Here is a 14,375-nt window from a genome sequence, read left to right on the forward strand (position 1 = left end):
CCCAAGTGCTCCCCGACAGACACTTGGTCCACTTGGCCCACCTCATTTCCCAGCACCAGATTCAGCAATGCCTCCTTTCTAGTTGCACTGAGAACATACAGATCGTACTAATTCTTGGGTTAAATCATTTTATTGTAGTTCTTGACGAAGACAGCACTATCAATGGCAATATGCTTAACTGCCAAACCTCTTGCCTGAAGAAAATCAACTTCTCTAGACACCTGTTCAGTGTAAAACTAACTTAGTGCTGGGGCTGGGTTCATGTTTTCTATGCTTCAAAACAGATTATCTGGTCATTACCACATTGCTGTTTGTGGGTCCTTTCTGTGCTGTGTTTCCTGCATTAAAACAGTGGCTATTCTTCAAAAGCTCTCCTTTTCTCTCTTTCTTTCCAGTCAAATAATCATTCATGGCTTTTGCATGAACACGAAGAGCAATTACTGAAAATTTGTTCACAATGGCGGACCAGCATTATACACTGTGGGAAATTCTGGCGACTATCTTGCTGTTCTGTCTGATGACCGCTCAAGTGAAAATTGCCATCGTTCCCTACTGGCACTGTTCCTGTCGTAATGATTTTTTTCAGAGTAATTTTCATACATTTCTGGCACATTTTGCCACAAACCATTTTAGGGCATCGCATGCATTAGTCTAGCAGTCTGATGAAGCTGAGTAGATGTCCTTTCTTGTTTATTTAAAATAAAAATGAATTTGTGCCGACTTCTGTTTCACCAGGGGTAATATTGCATGCAGCTGATTTTATTCTGTTTTTCCAATAAGAATAATATTTTTCCAGATTGGACCAGGGCTTATATGATCAGAAATAAATGCAAAAAAAACCTCCCTTCACAACTTTCCTAACTGTAGAAACCAGTGCTTAAATTCTTCAACTCTTCAGACTTGGACAATTCCTCACATTGTCCTTGATCCAGGTCTTATCTCGGTGGCTCATACCTCAGTCGAACTTACGCAGAGTGCAAAGGCAGTGGCAATCCAGGATCGTCACAATTTCTCCATCACTGGAAATCACTTTGACAAATGCAAATGAGGTCAGTGCGGACTTGGGGTGGAAGGTGGTGGGCAAAATGCAGAAAGATTCAAGAAGTAAACTCAGAGGAAGTATTTAAATGGCATTAAATGGACAATTGTAATTTTCATCCAATTTTCCAGCCTAAATAGATTTCCTGTGCTATTTACACACAGAAACCAGTGAGGAAATGTTCCCCACAGTATCTATTGGTAGATCGCAATGGTTAGATTTTGAGAGACGGCAGCATTCTATCCAATTATGTTTTGTTGTAAATGCAGCCAACTGTTTGAACAATCAAATGAGTAATGTACCAGCTCCGTTATAGTAGAGCATAAATTTACAAGTGCATTCCTCTAATTTCAAGATAGTCAACGATAAAATCTCCTGCCCCCAAATAATGGATGCACTTTAGATCAAGCTACAAGTTTCAAGCTACCAGAGCATGGATGTCAATGACTGCTGGACTCTGCCATCAGCAGTACACTGCTCTGTTGGACTATGCTGTAAGCCTTGGCTGCTGTGACTCTGCCAAGCCACTCAAATGTTTTGAATTGAAGGCAACCTGTTCCAGCCTACCATTCCCATTCCCTGAGCCACTGCTGATACCTGCTGAGTAGAGCTTGGAGGACTGTGCTTTCAGTACACTGTTGGCTTGCCAGCTGTACTTGTAGCTGTTTAAGTTCCAGGATAGAATTCTGCCTTCTCCTGAACAGATGCCCATTTTTCTGCTGGTTTCTCAGCTTTATTTTGAGCTCTGTCTTTGGTGAGGTGTGGGGAGAAGGAGCCTAGGGTTTGGTAGTAGCTACAAGCTTTTGTTAAATGTGGTGCTGTTGTGGCTGTCTCAGGACAAACTAATCTTGAGGGGCAGGCCTTAAACTGGTGTTATTTCCCTTAATTACTTGTGCAAGGTTTCTCAGGCCTGCTTCAGGTGCAGGTAAAAGACTCATTTTTTTCTTTCCCAATATGGCTGGAAATGTGCACACACTTCCTGCCCGCCATATTGGGGGTTTTGGGGAATTAGTAGGCCAGTTAGCAACTGAAACACGGGTGCTGTACAACTGAATTTATAGGCCCCTATTTGGCCCCTGCCATCAATTCCATACCCCTCTCACTGATTTCAGCCCACTCCCTGGACACTGTTTCAGGCTAAACCAGACTGTTCCCAACCTTGGCATCCTATTTGACCATGAGCTGAGCTTACACCACCAACACCAACAACAACAACAACAACATTAACAACAACAAATTATTTATAAAGCACCTTTAACATAGCAAAAGATCCCATGGCACTTCACGGGAGCATTATAAAACACAATATGACACTGAGTTACATAAGGAGATATTACATCAGATGACCAAAAGCTTGGTCTAAGAGGTAGCTTTTAAGGAGTATCTTAAAGGAGGAAAGTGAGGTGGAGAGGTGTAAAGAGGGTGTTCCAGAGCTGGGGGCAATAGGGCTTACATAAATGAAGATGTGGCCACCAATGGTTGAGTGATTAAAATCAGCTTAAGAGGCCAGAATTAGAGGAGCGCTGATATCTCGGAGATTGTTGGGCTGGAGGAGATTACAGAGATAGGGAGGGACGATATGGAGGGATTTGAAAACAAGGATGGGAATTTTAAAATCAAGATATTGCTTCATAGGGGGCCACCGTAGGTCAGCGAGCACAGGGGTGATAGGTGAACGGGACTTGGTGTGAGTTAAGACATGGGTAGCAGAGTTTTTGGATGACCTCATGTTTACAGAGGGTAGAATGTGGGAGAGCAGCCAGGAGTGTGTTGAAATTGTCAAGTCTAGAGGTAATGAAGGCATGAATGAGGGTTTCAACAGTTGATGAGCTGAGACAGGGGAAGTCAAGCAATGCTTGATACATATTCTTTCCATCACAAAGGCTGCCTGCTTCAACCTCTATAATATCACTTGCCTCCATTCCTGCCTTAGCCCATTTGCTGCTGAAACCTTGATCCACACTTTTGTCACCTCCAGACTTGACTATTCTAAGGTCTCCTAGCTGGCCTACCATCCTCCACACTCTGTAATCTTCATCCCATCTGATGATCGTAGCCTTTCCTACACCAAGTTCCATTTGCCCATCACTCCAATCATTGCTAATCTACTTTACTAACTTACAGCCCTAATGCCTTGAATTCAAATTTACATCCTTGTGCTTAAATCCATTCATGGACTCCCTATCTCGCTAGGTTCCCCCACCCCTCCAATGCACCCCCAGAACTCATTCCTCCAGTCCTCTTTACCTCTTCTCTCTCCCACTTTAAAACCCACCTCTTTGACCAAGCATTTGGACACCTCACCGAATATATCCACCATTGCCTTGGCGTCCATTTCTGTCTGCTTACACTCCTGTGAAGTGCCATGGGACATTTTTCTCCATTAAGGACATGATAAAAATGTAGGTTTTTGTTGTTGATATGAAATGCATTGATAATGTACCAAATACTCTGAAAGTGCCCTCAAACATCTACAACCACAAGCAACAATATTTCTAGACAGCACATTCAAAATGGAGTAAGAGGTTAGACTTTGCGATTATATAGAAAGATATATATTTCTCCATAAAATAGTCAAAAGAGCTTCTTGATTAAACTGAAGAAAAGACTATATGACTATAATTTACACTCTCGAACAATCAGCCAATACATTACTTAAGTACCACATGTATTGTAACTCAAGGTTGAAGTATTTGTTCTCAGCTTCTATAATATAGAACAAAGTGTGCCTACAAGACACTGGATAAAAGAACTAATAATATTTGATAATGGCTTGTGCATGACGTCTGCACATATTTGCTTTGAAATGAGCAGTCCAATGTCTATCACAGTAGAGAAGCCAATACATGACACCAGAATAAGGTGAACGGGAAATGAAAAAGCCAGTGCTCATTTATCTGCCATCCTGGATAGCTCCAGCATTTCTATAAATAGCATACATCTCTTTTAAACCAAAGTACATCTGCTGTGCAGATGACACACAACTCCCGTATGATGCACTATCTATGCATATCACATGACTGTCAGCCTAGTAGATCTCCCATGGCATTGCTCCCGGTGAGTCAGAGAATTTACTGCTTCATAACAATCGCGGCATTTATACCTTGTAGGGAATCACACCAGATTTACAATGGCTGAATAAGTCAGATTCCATTTTTAGCAAATAACATTCTGAGATCTTTACTGGTGTTTTGGGGATTGAAGTCCACAACTCTGTTGATTATTCTGTGTGTAATTGAAATGAGGGCCCTTCATTTATGTACTTTATCCAAATACATTTCATTGGATCCTTTCCCCTTCCTGAAGCTGAAGATGCACAGTAAGCTGGTGTGCAGGATGCACCAGTTGGAGGTAGCAACTTTGGGCAAAGTTTCCATCGGATTCCTCCACTGTAACTGGTGGAAGACTTCCTGGAACTTTAGTGTAATCGCTTAAATACCCCTTTATGTAGTTTATCTGGGGGTTTCTGCTGACCTTCTGCCAAAGATACAATGAGCGGTCAGGAGAACCCTATATCCTATGGAAACTCTACTCACGCCCCAGTGTTTAATAACATGGTTGCCGTGTGGGGGTGGGTAACAGGTGGCAGAGTGGGTAGTGTGTAGCGATTAGCTGCACTTGATGGCAGCCCTGCACTTGGGTAGTAATTGGGACAGTTTCTGGGAATTGGTAGCACTGGAGAATGACCAATTGGAAACAGGTTTATGGAGTTTGATAGTACTGCAGTGAGTTCTGGGGATTTGGTGAGGCATTTGTGTGGAAGGAAAAGCTGAGCTTCAGTATAACTATGGATGGAATGTTTCAGTGGTGCATTGAGTTTCTAAGGCATCCCTGTAAACATTAAATTTGATGTTTTACGATTTCTGGACATGTATCTTTATATCCATCTGTCCCTCTTGCTCTCCCCTGTCTCTCTCTCTCTCTTCCTATCTTGCAGCTGTAAGAAAATGTAAATATTCTAATTGTTGGCTCTCAGCGAAATTTAGGTGGTTAAAGATTTTTTTTGTTGGCTTGAAAGTTCTTTTTTTTTAGATTTGTAACAAAAATAGTGCAAATAGAGGACTCATTTTCTTCTCAGGTTAGGTGAAGGGTGGTGGGGAGCAGACTGTTCAGTTTTCATGGTCTGGGAGCCCTCTGGGCACAGGCCTTGTGCTGGGAAACAGGAAACAGCATGGAAAGAGGAGCAATGCTGCATGCCTTAGAGTAGCTGTGCTCCTGCCTGTCAGCATCGCAGCCGTATGGCTTAATGCTGCTGGACAAAAGCAATGAGAAGGCCCTCAAAGACTGAAGATCTTCTGGGATGGGGCCAGCAAGAACTAACCCTTTTCCAAAAGTCATCCTTGGTTTGCTCTTGGGACCCCTGCAAACCCTACAGTCTATTCTGATGCCAACCCCTCTTCCAGCTTTTTTGGGTGCCTCTGTATTTGGGTGGCCCATGGCTGCACTGACAGTAAACAAAGTTTTAGGGGTGTAGGCATGTTTTCTCCCACCTCAATAGAATTCTTATATTGAACTTGTGTCTACTACAGGTGCAGGAACAGTTAGGCTGATTTTAGGAACCTGCAAAATTTGCAAATAACATTGTGGTGGGGGATGTGTACGTTGAGCCTGAGAGCTGAGCACTTACCAGATGCAACTCTTTCTTTCTCTGTCTCTTTGTCTCCATGGCTCTGCATTAGTGATTGAAATCTTTACATTTTCAACAATACAGAGGTGCTAAGTGGGATTAGGCTGGATGGTTACTAGTCAGCTGATGTGGACACACAGGCCAAATAGCCTCCTTCCATCCTGCAAGTTTCTATAATTCTATGGTTCCAACAGGAGGCTTTCTGTCTGATTCCAAAATTAAACCTATTCATTTTTGAATTGAAACAATCAAATTAGGTTAAGGAAATACATACTCTGTCTATGACTCTCAGTTTCCTCTCCTCTCTGTCATAATCTCTTTCTAATAGGTGTCAATAACTAAAATCTTTACACTTTCTCTCAACATAAGAAAGTGGATGATGAGAGATTTTATTAGCTCCAACATTCACTTAATATGTATGCACTTTAAAAAAAAAATCAAATTAGGGTGAAAAAAGGTGTGTACTTTTGAACTTTGCCACCTGGTAGAGTGGATTGCCCGCCTTTTATAGAAACCACCTAATTTTCATTTTCCCTCTGTCTCCCTCTCTCAGCTTACTATGTTTTTTGAACTTTGTGATACTCAAAATCTGTCCCTTGCTCCCTCTCTCTGACATACACACACTTTTTAAGAAAACATATTAACTACCTGCCAAAATAAAACTTTGAAGATTTGTTCTCTAGCTTTTCTTCAAATTTGAAACAAAAACCCTGGATCAGTGAGAAACTAAAGAAAATATTCTAAAAATTCAGCAGATAAAACAGATGCATTCTGGAAAATTAGATACATTGCTGATATCTCAGGCTGCACAAACTGCATTTAATTCACAAAGACCGAGCTCTGGGCAAAAATATCAACTCAAGCTCAAACTTCAGGGTGACTCTTAAGCCTTCAAGTAAAAACTTTAATGAAAGCATTGATAGATACATACAAGCTAATACAATGGGTAAATTCAGTCATTTCATTTGGAAATAATCAGTTTATTCATTAAAAAAAATTGTTCGCAATTTTATATTAGAAATTAGAAATTACAATTATAGAGGAGAAAAATGGCATATTTTTAGAAAGCACTTTGAGTTCTTTATTGGGATGAAGATAATACTGCACCATCTTGTGGTAAAACCCTGTAATTTTATTATTATTCATTCATGGGATGTGGGTGTCACTAGCCAGGCCAGCATTTATTGCCCATCCCTAATTGCCCTTGAGAAGGTGGTGGTGAGCTGCCTTCTTGAATCGCTGCAGTCCATGTGAGGTAGGTACACCCACAGTGCTGTCAGGAAGGGAGTTCCAGGATTTTGACCCAGCGACAGTGAAGCAATGGCAACATAGTTCCAAGTCAGGATGGTGTGTGGCTTGCAAAGGAAATTGCAGGTGGTGGTGTTCCAATGCATTTGCTGCCCTTGTCCTTCTAGGTGTTAGGGGTTGCGTGTTTGGGAGGTGCTGTCGAAGGAGCCTTGGTGCGTTGCTGCAGTGCATCTTGTAGATGGTACACACTGCTGCCACTGTGCATCGGTGGTGGAGGGAGTGAATGTTGTGCATGGGGTGCCATTCAAACAGGCTGCGTGGTCCTGGATGGTGTCGAGCTTCTTGAGTGTTGTTGGAGCTGCATCCATCCAGGTAAGTGGAGATTATTCCATCACATTCCTGACTTGTGCCTTGTTGATGGTGGACAGGCTTTGGGGAGTCAGGAGGTGAGTTACTTTCCGCAGAATTCCCAGCCTCTGACCTGCTGTTGTAGCCACGGTATTTATATGGCTACTCCAGTTCATTTTCTGGTCAATGGTAACCCCCAGAATGTTAATAGTGGGGGATTCAGCGATGGTAATGCCATTGAATGTCAAGGGGAGATGGTTAGATTCTCTCTTGTTTGAGATGGTCATTGCCTGGCACTTGTGTGGCGTGAATGTTACTTGCCACTTATCAGCCCAAGCCTGGATATTGTCCAGGTCTTGCTGCATTTCTACACGGACTGCTTCAGTATCTGAGGAGTTGTGAATGGTGCTGAACATGTGACATAGAAAAATTAAATGGGCAATCTGGATATAGAACTTTATAATGGATGTATGAAAATATGGGCAGAATTTATTACTCTAACATGGGGCCTGAATTATGCCTGCAATCCCTGGTCAAATTATTCCTTACCTGTTAGCCTTGCAATAGCTGAAAGCTACGCTTGGCCTTAACTACCCATGCGTAATGTCAAGAGAGAGTGGCTGATAAAAATACATATGGCAGGTGTCAGAAAAGTACTCGTTAAAACATTTTGGGACCAATTTAACAGCAAACCTTGTTAACTTTAATAAAGCTCAAAAAATCATCTAAATGCAGTTTATTTTCACCGTCTTTTAATTATTTTTCAGATTTTTAAAATCCAAGGTTTTCTAATGATGTCCCATGACGCTTAGAAACAATTTTTGAAATGTAGTTATTATCGTTACCTATGCAATGTAGCAGCCATTTTGTACATTGCTGATTTCTGCGATGCATGAACGATTAATCTGATGTCAGCGTTTAAGCCAAGAGGGTTGTATAATCTGGCTGATGCACGTTGAACCCATTAGTGCTGACACAATGATTGGTCATACGAATTAGGAGCAGGAGTAGGCCATTGAGCCCCTTGAGCCTGCTCCGCCATTCAATAAGATCATGGCTGATCTGTGGTCTTAACTCCATTTTCCTGCCTGCAAACCATAACCCTTTGACTCCCTTGCAGACCAAAAATCTGTCTAGCCCTGCCTTGAATATATTGAATGACCCAGCCTCCACTGCTCTCTGGGGAAGAGAATTCCAATGATTAACGACCCTCTGAGAGAAAAAAATTCCTCCTCATCTCCATCTTAAATGGGAGGCCCCTTATTTTGAAACTGTGCCCCCTAATTCTAGATTCCCCCATGAGGGGAACCATCCTCTCAGCATCTACCTGTCAAACCCCTTCAGAATCTTGTATGTTTCAGTAAGATCACCTCTCATTCTTCTAATAAAATCGTAAGATCAACACGTTATAGTTGTCAGGAGAAATTACTAACCCAAGTACATTTTCTTCCATTTGAGAATGGAGTAGCCGTTCTAACAGTAGTAAAACAAATGGATACCACTGTTGCCAACATTCTCAACTTAATTAACAATTTAATAGATGTCTGTGATTTACAGTTATGGAAGGGAAAGAAAGAGAAACATTAACACATTTATTAAAACAATAGTGTAAAATCAATAAACTGTTAATGAAATTGTAAATGTTGCCATGCTACCTCACTGCCACTGGAATTACTGAGTACTGGCATACAGCGAATAAATCGTTCCGTGAACCAGATTTGGGCAGACCTGATCCAGTCCTGATGGGGAGATTTTAACTAGTATCATATGTTACTTTTAGACAAAAGGACTCAGATCTGAGAACAAGCAAGTGTTTTTGTTTGGAGAGAACTGTGAAATCCTAATGTATCATTAGGAGCAATCGATTGAAATTGTTTGATTTGTGAGTTCTTAAAAAAAGCCCAGAGAAATTTTATAACAGAATATAGGATCTAGCGGTTGTAAGAATTTCTATGGTTCTAAAGGAGAAAATTCTTCTGGTGTTTGAGTGGGCTCGGGAGAGACTTCTTTTTGCACACCGGAATTAAATCCCTTCTCTGAGGGGGCTGCATTTGGAAGTGCAAAGATTCGCACAGAATTGTCAAAACAGGGCGCTGATTTCCTCTAGGCCCACTCCGCTTGAGTCACTCTTGCACTTGATGTCGACAATGTTTCTGTCATCTCTGATTTCTGCAGTGAAAATGCCAGAAGCTTTCCATACTTTGGTACCATTTTCAAAGAACTGGTCTTTTGTTTCATCGGGGGCAAATTTTAAATTCTCAGAGATCAGGGAGCTCAACTGAAATTTCACAGATTTTGATTCCCAATGAACTGGGAGTCCAGGGAGGGGGTTGGGGGGAGAGAATAGATTCAAACTATTTCAGCTTGTTCGAAATACTCTCAGCCTTCAATTGCACAACAGCCTTCCTCCAGTATTTGTGCAGGGATGATGCATCTGATATTATCTATCTGTATTATGTTGCCCATTTTTATTGCTGCCTATTTATGTTGTTTATTTTACTCCACCTATGGGGGCCATGCCTTCAACTGCCTAAGCCCTAAGCTCTGGAATTCCCCCTCTACACCTCTCCGATTCTCCACCTCTTTTTCCTCTTTTAAGACGCTCCTTAAAATCTATGCCTTTGGCAAAGCTTTTGGCCATCTGCCCCAATAGCACCTTAAGTGGCTCAGTTTCTAATTTTGCTTTATAATGCTCCTGTGAAGCACCTTGGGATGCTTTTATGTTAAAGGTGCTATTTAAATATAAGTTGTTATTGACTGCCATCTTTCATTATGCATTTTTATAAAGTATATTTTTTAATAAATTATTTCAACATCCACTTAGTGGCACTTATCAATTCGAGTTAACATGGATCATCAATTAGATTGTAGCATAATCCAATAATGATATTAATGAGATTTTTTTTAGATTAGATAGACAGCACTGAAACAGGCCCTTCGGCCCACCGAGTCTGTGCCGACCATCAACCACCCATTTATACTAATCCTACACTAATCCCATATTCCTACCAAACATCCCCACCTGTCCCTATATTTCCCTACCACCTACCTATACTAGTGACAATTTATAATGGCCAATTTACCTACCAACCTGCAAGTCTTTTTGGCTTGTGGGAGGAAACCGGAGCACCCGGAGAAAACCCACGCAGACACAGGGAGAACTTGCAAACTCCACACAGGCAGTACCCAGAATCGAACCCAGGTCCCTGGAGCTGTGAGGCTGCAGTGCTAACCACTGCGCCACTGTGCCGCCCTAATTGACATATCTCACATTGCAAATTAGATTGTTATCATGGATCAGTCACTGCATTACAGTTTCTTCCAGGGGAATGGCAATTCTAAAATAGAAGAGAAATGGGGTGTATACTCTGTCCAATACATTACATGCTCTATGGCAGCGAGGCCTGGACAACGTATGCCAGCCAAGAGCGACGTCTCAATTCATTCCATCTTCGCTGCCTCCGGAGAATACTTGGCATCAGGTGGCAGGACTATATCTCCAACACAGAAGTCCTTGAAGCGGCCAACACCCCCAGCTTATACACACTACTGAGTCAGCGGCGCTTGAGATGGCTTGGCCATGTGAGCCGCATGGAAGATGGCAGGATCCCCAAAGACACATTGTACAGCGAGCTCGCCACTGGTATCAGACCCACCGGTCGTCCATGTCTCCACTATAAAGACGTCTGCAAACGCGACATGAAATCGTGTGACATTGATCGCAAGTCGTGGGAGTCAGTTGCCAGCATTCGCCAGAGCTGGCGGGCATCCATAAAGACAGGGCTAAATTGTGGCGAGTCGAAGAGACTTAGTAGTTGGCAGGAAAAAAGACAGAGGCGCAAGGGGAGAGCCAACTGTGCAACAGCCCCGACAAACAAATTTCTCTGCAGCACCTGTGGAAGAGCCTGTCACTCTAGAATTGGCCTTTATAGCCACTCCAGGCGCTGCTTCACAAACAACTGACCACCTCCAGGCGGGTATCCATTGTCTCTCGAGATAAGGAGGCCCAAAGAACTAATACATTACATGTAGATAAGGGTTGTTGTTTTATTTTTGGGTTTTATGCCAGAAACTCAGGGCCGAATTTTCTTGGCCCATATGGGCTGGGAGGTGGCAGGACTGGCAGAACGGTGGGGTCAGGCATTGGGAGGGGACCCCAACATCTTCCTGCTGCCATGCCGTATTGCCAGCTGAAGGAAAGTTGGCATGTTGGATTCACGCCAGGAGGCATTTAAGCCACTTAAGAACTGTTGGTGTACCTGACCCACATGGACTGCAGCAGTTCAAGAAGGCAGCTCACCACCACCTTCTCAAGGGCAATTAGGGATGGACAATAAATGGTGGCCTAGCCAGCGATGCCCACATCCCATGAATGAATTAAAAAGGCTTAAGTGCCCTATTAAGAACCACTTCCTGCCTCTGTGAGCATTTTTCCCATGTCGGGTAGGCCCCCTGCCACTTAGCGAGACCGCTGGATGAAAGCTGGTGGTCTCCCAGTGGGTTCTGGGGGAGGAGGACTGTCCTTTATTGGCACTCTATGGTCCTTGGAGGGGTCCCCCAGCGGCAATGGCCGCCTTTGCGGCAACTGGCACTCAGTGACCCCACACCCCCACTACCCGGCGCCCCCCCCCCCTCCACCCCGATCGATAGGGCCTGCCTGCTGGCTAAGGTGTGCCACAACCCAAACTTGTCTTCGAGGGCACCTGGCCATTGAGGTGCCTTCTCCCTGGAGCTGCAACCTCAGCAATGGCCACTGCTAGCGGTGGCACAGCTGAGGCTGCTGAGCTGCCAGCCATTTGATTGGGCTGGCAGTTCTTGGAAACGGGTTGCTATCCTTAATTGGACGGTGGCCTTGGCAGCAGCCTCTTAATTGGCCACTGCCGGCAATATGCCAGCCCGTGTCCTGTCGCTGGGCGAAGCGGGGTTGCCCCCTGCTTTCAGCCCTGGCAGCGGGACTTCCTTGTTAATGGCAAAATTCAGCTCTCTATTTCGGTTGTCATCACTGACCACTCCCATGAGTAGATCTTATATCTCCGTGAGTCCAGAGTGTAGCTTTACCTGTCCAATGTCTAGTTAAATGATAACATGATCCAGGGGTTGAACAGGGAACTCTTGACACTGTTACCACCAAGAACAGAAAAGAGTGATAAAACAGTTAGCAAGAGCTACAAAAAGCGAGTAGGAAAAGAAACTTGCAAGGGATATCAAAATTAACACAAAATTTTTTTACAATTATATTAGGAAAAGGAGGGTGGTTGAAGGGGAAGAACCCACCACCACCTTCTCAGGGCAACTAGGGATGCACAATAAATGCAGCCTTGCTGTTGTCATTCGAGTAAGAACAAACCAAACAATAGAAAGTGGTTTAACACAAAAGAGGGAAATCCTGGAAGATTATTATTCAACTATGCAGAGTATTCTAAAAAAACTACTGAATCAGTGGAAATCTTGAAGAAATGGCATAAACATCCAAAGTTACTGTGGAAGTGATTTAGGGGTCCATTTACACAGATCACTAAAACATAGTAGTCAGGTACAAAGAATAATCAAGAAGGCTAAAGTATATTAGTGTTTATAACTGGAATACAAAGGGGAGGAAGTTTTGCTGCAGTGATACAAAGAACTGGTTAGACCAAAGCTGGAGTACTCTGTACAGTTGCAGTCACTGCACCTTGGAAAGGATATGTTGGTCTTGGAAGGCATGCAGTGCAGTTTCACCAGACTGTTAGCAGGTCTCCAATGGTTAGATTATGAAGAGAGATCACACAAACTAGGCCTGTATTCCCTGGAAACTGGAAGTACTCCCTGGAAGCTGGAAGGGGTGATTTGATTGAGGTTTTAGGTTTTTGAGAGGAATTGATAGGCTAGATGAGGGGTTGGCAACCTTCTTATCCTTAAGAACCTTTAAAAAAAAATTTGCTAAAATAAAAAGCAATTGGGATCCGCAAAACGAAAATTTTGCTTTTCTAAACCAAATACTTGGCAAATTGCCGAGTGTCTCTTGTAGAATGCATAATTTGTATATAAAATAAATAAAATACATGTACTGAATTTATGTATCAACAGAAAAGAAATCAAAATAAAATCGACCTAACTCAGAATTATCCTGCTTTTTTGACATTTTTTTTACTATAATTTTGTCCGTAAAGTTATCTTTAAAACAAACTTTAAACATAAGATGAGTGGAATTAAAACATTTTCTATCGGCTATTGATTCTCGTGATAAAAAAGAGCTTCTAATAGCACATTCAGAATAATTTATTGTCTCAGCTATATTAGAAACAATAATGGTTGCAAACATAAAACCTGTTCCTCAAATCAAAGGCATTGTCTATAACCATCATGTAGTCACACCACTCGAACAGGTTTATTTAGAGCACGATGATTTTTCTGCTAAAATAATAATTTGAAACGGTAAAGTGCAGTATAATGATTAGCCTTTTATCCACACAATAAAAACACAGCTCTTTCATTTCTTGACATAATTTTTATTAAGCCTTTTCCATGTTAATGCGATCCAACTGAAAAAGTTTGGGAGCCACAAATGAAATGTTAAAGAGCTGCATTCAGCTCTGGAGCTGCAGATTGCAGACCCCTGGGCGAGATAGAGAGCAAGAAAGAAAGAAAGACTTTCATTTGTATAGGCATCTTCCATGATCATTGGACATCTCAAAGCACTTTACAGCCAATGAAGTACTTTTGAAATGTAGTCACTGTTGTAATGCAGGAAACTGTTTCCACTTGTAGGGAGTCTAGTACAAGGGGACATAACTTTAAAATCAGAGCCAGGCCATTCAGAAGAGGTTAGGAAACATTTCTTCATGCAAAAGGTAATAGATGAGTGGGGCTGTCTCTGACAAAAAGCAGTAGATGCTAGTTCAATTAATAAATTTGAGTCTGAGATTGATAGATTTTTGTTAGTGTGGTACTCGTCAGAGACACCAGCAGTGGCGACAGAGGATAAAAGACATAGAGTGAGAGAACAGTGCAGACCTGATCAGAGACACCAGCAGTGATGGAGAGTAAAATAGAGAGGGGGAGGGGGTTGGTGGGAACAGTGTGGACCTGTTCAGTGTATTTCCAAAAAAGCAAGGAGCGAAGTCAGAGAACATA

This window comes from Heterodontus francisci, chromosome 18, assembly GCF_036365525.1.
Source record: "Heterodontus francisci isolate sHetFra1 chromosome 18, sHetFra1.hap1, whole genome shotgun sequence".
Lineage (NCBI taxonomy): Eukaryota > Metazoa > Chordata > Chondrichthyes > Heterodontiformes > Heterodontidae > Heterodontus > Heterodontus francisci.